Source organism: Neodiprion lecontei, chromosome 6, assembly GCF_021901455.1.
Source record: "Neodiprion lecontei isolate iyNeoLeco1 chromosome 6, iyNeoLeco1.1, whole genome shotgun sequence".
NCBI lineage: Eukaryota > Metazoa > Arthropoda > Insecta > Hymenoptera > Diprionidae > Neodiprion > Neodiprion lecontei.
Window position 1 is genome coordinate 15,831,538 of NC_060265.1, and position 7,846 is coordinate 15,839,383.

The window sequence follows — 7,846 nt, forward strand, 5'->3', positions numbered from 1 at the left end:
TACCGTAACCTATATCCGCAAAGTTCTGACATTTATTTCAATTCGTTGGGCCTTTGTGGCATTTCAAACTTTCCGCGTAGGACGACGTTGCCAAGTCACTATTTCTCACGGGTCAGGTTATGAGAGAAAGTTTGAAAATCATTAAAAGCAACAAACTTTAAGAATTATTTACAAAAAAATGAATACGGCTTGTTTATGTTTTTTTTGAAAAAAATTACTTGTTATATCCTCAATTAATAATTCTCAGTTTTTAAAAAAAATTCTAAGAAAAGTACGGCGGTTATTAAATAAAATGCTCACTCTAACTACGGTCGGGATAGGGAATACATGTAAATTGTACGACTACGTCTAAAGGACACTTCAAATTATGTGTATTCAAAAATTGAAAGATATTTTAACACTTTACCGACCGCTAGCGTTTCAACAGTATACGCACGTCCGACCGGCCGCTCAGCCACGGATTCGCTCTCGCGCCGGCTCTGTTCTGGTTTAGAGTGTCACGCGGGGGTGTCTGTGCGTGTTATGTGTTTATATGGAATTGTCTGCTTTCTGTTATTATAGGAAAAGTATATTTAATAAAATCTTTTATTCTAATAATGTTATACTGTAACGCTAAATTATACTTATTTTATGTATTACAGTGGTTACTACACATAGGAAATAGTTAATATTTTTTTAAAGTATGATATCGTTCATAACAGTCGCCTTTATGTAATGGAACTTCGCAAAATTTACAAACAAAACATGTTCTACTTCTTTTTTTATGAGCTGCACAAACTCTACATTGTCTTTGTGGTTTTACACTTCGACCACTTGTCACTATATTTATAAGTTTGTGTTTCCTCAAATTCGATGGTCTGCCGGGATGGTCTAATATGGGTGCTCTCCTTGTAAGTACAGGACTGGGCAGGTTGTTATCGTGTTCCGTACAATTATCTTCCGTTCCATTATCTTCCGTCCACGCAATTGCCACTTTGTGCAAGAAATTCTTATAGGTAATATTTTTTCCATTTAGCACTGTGTATGCTTTGAATGAATTGAATAGTGCACAATTGATGAAAAACATTACAACGCGTTTTGTCCATTTTTTTGTTTTTCGAAAATGGAATAATATGAGAGATATTGGTCCGCGCGATCTACGCCCTTCATATATTTATTATAATTTATGATCGAATTAGGCTTTTGTATCAGGGCTGCTGATCTTTTGCTTCTGCTTGTGGATTCCATCAATTGTGCAGAATATATGGTAGAGATCATGTTGACATTTCTTTTGCCATTATTCCACACTTCTAACAAGATTTGGCCATTTCTGCGAAATTCGTATTGTCCTCTTGAAAGCCGTAATGTTCGTAATGATTTCGGAAGACCTCTATTTTTACGAATGGTTCCACACACTCGTATTTTATTTTTTAGGAGAATTCTAGCCATTTTTACACTATTGTAATAATTGTCTTGATAAACCTCGTGCCACACGTTTTTATATGGTTTAATAACCGTTAGGACCGTGTCTTCCAATTTATTTCCGTCAGCGGCATAAACGTGAAAATTACATATATAACCTGTGACAGCTTCACACACCACTCTCACAAGTATTCCATATTTAGTAATTTTTGCGGGATTATACGTCCTAATCGAGAGTCTGCCCCGCCACGGGATTATACATTCATCCAAAGATAGTTGCTGACATGGTTTATACACGTCAGTAAATTTTCGCCGTAAATAGTCAATCACAGGTTGGATTTTAGCAAGCCTATGTGAATTGTGCGGTATGTTGTTATTGTCCGAAAAATGCCAGCTCTGCATAATTTGCACAAATCTGTTTCGGCTCATTGTTTGTGAGAAGAATGGAGTTTCAATAGTTCGATCAGTTGACCAGTAATCGTATACAACGTCTTTTTTTATTTGTCCCATTAGAACTATTAGTCCTAAAAACTTCTTCAGTTCCGGTACCGTGATATCAGTTAATTTTTTTGTTTTTGATGAAGTTTTATATCTTTCCATGACCTGGTAATGATATCGGTTGGATTCTATCACCAAGTGTTCGAAAAAGTCGTTTCCAATAAATAAATTGACACTGTCCATTATATTCTCTGGAGAACTTGGCATAATTTTTATCCCAGGGCTGCCTTCGAACGGTTCCAGAATTACTGCCTCGTCGTTCGTCGACCATACCTCATCGTCATTTTCATTGTTATTCACATCGTTTTCGATAATATTTATTTCATCTTCCTCTGAATCAGTGTATGTAAGTGGCAATACACACCTTCGTCTCCGAATTATGACATCGCTACTATCACTGTCGTCACCACTATCACTTTCTGAATAACTGTCAGGACAGTCTGACAAATCATCTAAATAAAACTCTCCGGTGTCACTTTTTTCAGTCATTGCGAACGGTAAATTTTTCCAAACGATATAACTCTGTAGCAAGTTACAAAGCAAAGCAACGCAACTAATGCCACTGAGCAACATAACATAACTTAACGATTAACTTAAGGATTAACACAAAATAATCGGTCGATAAGCGTCGGCGAGAAAGAGCCTATTAATAGGCTACCGGTCGTTAATGTGTTAAGAAAAGTGATTTATCATGGTACTACCTTAAAACTACACGTCACTGCGCGACGTGATCTTACCCAAGATGCAAATGACGCTACGAAAATTATTATTCTGTCAATTAGAAACGAGAGAACTTTACTGCAATCGGTAGAAAACAACGTAACGATAGTTCGGTAGATAATACGACGAATTTACCATAGATTATAACCAGTACGAGAAATTGACAGTCATTAACAATTTACGAAGTCGGCAAACGGTCGACTAGATAGCTTTCGGTAGAATTATTCATAAACAATAGAATCAATAATTTATAATTATTACGGACCTGAGGAATTAAACAATGAATTCCTGAACATAACTTTTGAGAGAATACAAAATACAAAATTATGAGAGAGTGAGAATTTCGGAGAGTTTACAAAATAGAGAAATATACTAAATACACCGCAGAACAAAAAAATAATTTGCAGAACTTAATTTGACAAGGTACAGAGAAATGAATAACATGCAAAAATAATATAAAATTGCCAATAGCAATAAAAAAGGTGCGGTATTATCTAGGGGCTGATTCTACGCTCGGTTGTACTCCAAGGAACTCGATACATGATACAATAAGCACAAAAATAAATAAAAATATAATAAGCAGTAACAGAAACAAAATATGAAGCACACTACTATTACAAAAGAGTACGAAATGAAATGTAAAGCCAATAGGGCTCAAAATACAATAGAAAGTACAGAAGCAGGCTAATAGTAATTCACGAATAATCAGAAAAATCATAAATACAAACAAATAATTATTCGGCAGGTCGCTCAGACACAAAAATAGGTAATTACTGAAATCATGCAATCGCACGGCGGCTTACTGCAACTCTAAGCCGTGGACCATGATTCACACAAAGTCGATGAATACCATAAGGGGACCCGGTGGTCTAGAAATTTCAAAAAATCGATTTTTTTTTCGATATTTCGAAAGTATAGTATCTTAAGAATATACTGCGAAATTTTCATGCGGAAATTACCAATATTATAGCTTCTACAGCCCATTCCAGGTAGAGAGCGGTCCGCGCGCTCCTAACGGGTTCAGCACTCGGAGCGCGGCAGCTGTCCCGACCCTTCTCCGCATTTTACCTTTTCATTTGTAACCGAATACAATATAATCCCTTCGGAATACAAACGTTCCGAAGGGATCCTCTATGGTGCCGGAATCGCCGATCAACTGTAAGTATTCAAAATTTGCTCAATTTTTGAAAATATCTGTACCTCAAACTTTAAACTCATTTATCTCGAAACGACTTTTTTCGGCACGGCGGGGGTGAAAATAAAAAAAAGTATCCAACCGAATGACTTGAAATTTGGATATGTTGTTCACAACATGTATGGCTATCGTCGGAACTAGAATCATAATTTTATTTAAATAATTTCCTATTGTTTACACTAAAAAACTAGTGAAAAAAAACCCGATTTTACGAACTTTTTTTTTCAACGCCCGCCATATTGTCAATTTTTCATTTTTTTGATTTGTTCTAGTTCCGACCATAACTGCACTCTTTCTGATTAGGAATGTCTTTGAATTTTTTGTTTCAGACGAGTAGAAGTCTCGAAATCACCTCCGCGGTCCGGATCCGATTTCTCGAGAGGGTCATCGTTAGCGGCATTTTTATGATAATAAATATTGTTCTTAAGAGGAAAAAAAAATTTTTTTGTATGATTAATAAACGTAGTAATAAGCTCGAAAAGTTAGAACATCGTTTTCTTCATTTTTAATAGCAAAAAAAAAATCGTGAAAATGGGTGTCATTTTCGTGCGCTAGACCACCGGGTCCCCATAAGAAAGAATAGAAATTATGAGCAACTTCGTAACGTTACAATACAGAGGCAGAAGCCTGACCTCAGTCGGTGACTTCAGGCACACAAACTGACTCCATTTTTAATTATACTTAATAGTAGCAAATCTGAGCAGGGAGAGAAAAAGGATGAAACGATTCTATAGGATAAATTTTTCGATAGAACAAACGATAGAACGGTTGCGGGACGATCAACGATAGAGAAACGATAGCGGTAGAAGGAAAGGTATCGATAGCTTGGATCGGGAGGATGAAGGAATACGAGGCTGTCACCCAGCAGGTCAAGCGTAGAATAGAAGGGGGTCGTGGTTCGGCTCGCTGATCTCGCGGTTGTCGTGAGGTGATTCTTCTTCCCTTTGATTGGGTGGTTGACCCCCACCGCAAATAAGCCATCCCCCTGTGGCGAATATTGGTTATGGCGTGGTCATGCGATTTCGAGGATTACCGCTACATGAGGCGTAATGTGCTGCTCGTGATCTCGTCATTGACACTAACTCGTACGATTGAGTAGCTGCTTCGGTTTACGGTCCAGGTTGCCTATCATCGGGGACTTCTTTGACAGAGGCATACACAGGGTGCCTCTCGGCCAAAGTTTCCGGGTGGAGAGTGACGCCTCATTGTTCACCTCGACCGGCTTTTGTACAGGCAGTACCTAGCTGCCTGTACTCGAGGTCGTGCAGTCACACGGCTAGCTAAACCGTGGACCACGACCCACACAATTAGTCCTTGCCGACAGGAAGGCTGCGTCGATCCTCGGAACGATGGCTTCATCAACAAATTGTTTATAAAATAAACAATGAAAATTCAAATAGAAAAAAAATTATTTCTTAATAAATAATTTAAATGGTGGATAAATGAAAGAAACAGTTACAAACAATTAAATCATTTTTTTAACAAAAAATTTTTTCATTTTAAAATCATTATTTCACTAAGACAATAAAATGGCCAAAAAAAATTTTTTTCATAACATTAGCCGGATTTTTCCATTTTTGATAACTTTGAAAAATCATTATAAACAAATGAAAAAACTTTTATAAACTTTTACCACTGAATCTTGTTTATTATTTACATAAGAAGAGCTCACAAAAGAAAAAAAATTCATAGACCCATTTTTTAAACTTTTACAAGTGATTTTATGAAAAGTCAAGTCTACGAAAAATGAGTTAATTAACAATGAAATAACTTGAACGAAAATCGAGTTAAAAATTTTTTTTGGTAAGACTACATTCCTTTAAGTGTCTAGATAACACTATAATTTATTCAAATTTTTAAATCAATATTGAATGTTATAAAAAAATTGTTCCGTGTTGCATGCTTCGCTAGGCGGTGACGCCTAGGCACCGAAACGGCCGCGCGGAGCCCTATTTTCAACGTTAAATTAAAATTATAAATAATTAAGCTAGAATTCCGGGAGTACGGACTTTTTCATCGGAAATTTCCTCTTCTTTTAGGATCTTTTTTCAAAATTCATTTATCTTTTATATTTTTGAAATTATAGCTTTAAAACGGAGACTCCCTTTTTTTTCGTTTTTTGTTTATAACAATCGAAATTTTGAATGGCGGATCGATTAAAAAATACCGGTTTCATCACTTTAAATTCTGAATCCAATGCACCAATCGCCATATTCTTAAGACCATTCTAACGATTTTTCGCAGTGAACTCACTTCTCGACCAGACTGCTGACTGAGGTGAGGGCAAAGACTCCTGAATCAAAAACAAAAACTAACCACAATGCTCGGATATACAAGCCTAAATTACCTGATTCGCCTTTTGTGTGGTCTATTACCATACTTTTCTTATTTTATTAACTAACGCACACTATCATACGACACATAAAAATTGTAAATAATTAAATGACAATAAACTTTGCAATGTACTATCGCAGTGATAAAAAAATTTGCGAATGACGCGTAATATTCCGTTACCGCAGCGCACGAACGCTGTCCAAGCCGCTCGCGCATCGAGCGGTTTTTTATAAAATCATTCATAATTATAATATTTATAACCCGATTACACTGAAACTTTCGCAGTTCCCTTCTCTAGTTCTCTGGTTCGCTTTACTCACAGCAACAATACGCGTTGCAACTTCCCTTTCTGACGTTTCACTTTTCGTGAGTTAGATCCCCATTACAAACGTGCGTAAGAGCTTTGATTTGGAAAGCTTCGCTTCAAAAAGATCTTGCGGATAGAGAAACGCGATCTTAGTTTATTCAGGATTTGAATTGGAACGTTAATTTTTCTGTTTTTTTTTGTTTTTTCGAGCCACCCTCTATTCAGCTTCAGCAGCTCGAGAATATTTATAAACCGCACTAAATTAGGGATTCGAATGCACAGTTTCAACAAAATATCAAATGATCCATCAATCGATAAATTATTACCGATTCAATCGAGTCTTATTCCATAATTTTTTTTGACTCGATTAACCGATACATCAATTATTTTCAGCTTAGTGGCCATCGCGATGCGGTATATAGGCTGGGAATTCGGGACCAAGATTTTGAATCCATTTCATCATTCGTGAGCGATATATTTTTCTGTATTTCCAAGTACTGTATGTATACCTAAACACCTGGCAACTGCCACACTAGCAAAGCGGATGTAGGAAAGGTCGCTCGCGTTGATTTTGATAAATCGTTGATTTTGGATAGGACTAATTTTGCGAACTTTATTTTTTAGTAAACAACAATCAGCAAGGGATTTTGAATCAAGCGGGGATCGGGTGGATCCCAACCAGCCATCACATCCTGGCGTTGAGGCGCAACCTCAATGTCCCGGAGGTGTCAATGTACAGCTGAGGCCCCCGGTCCAGCTACAGCAGCCGGGGGTGGCGTGGAGGGTCAACCCTCCTACGCGCAGCCCCAGTGGTATGGATGGCGGCAGGAGCCTCAACAGCCCCTAACGCCGGTAAGTAATCTTGGGTTTTCGTACACAATTACGCGTGTGCTTATGCATTTTCTTTGCCTAGATTCCGGAACTGTACGGCGAGCGACAGGGGCTGTCGATGGCGGCCGCTGTTCAGCCGCCACCGCCGCCACTCCAGTCGCCGACGATGCTGGTTCCGTCGCCCTCTCCTGCTGCCTCCTCGGCGGCGAGGCCTGCTCGCGCGGTAGCCCGACGCTAGAAGTACGTCCCCAACTACACATTTTATTGTTTCTAATTTTTTTTTTGCATATATTGAAAGAGTCTGTCTAAGAATTAAAAAGTGGTTTAATGGTGTCATTTTCAAAAACTATGCAGTAGCCAGTATAATGTAACGATGACTATCAGTAAATATCTTCGCGAAGCATACCATATTTTTCTGACACATTTTTATTGCCCAAGGAGTTGGGATGTTATACCCTCGCCGTGTGTGAACCGCTGTATACTCTCATTGCCGTGGCTGAACAGTTTTACTTTTCACTGTTTTCGTATTTTATAATTTCATATGGAATAGCTGCTCATCG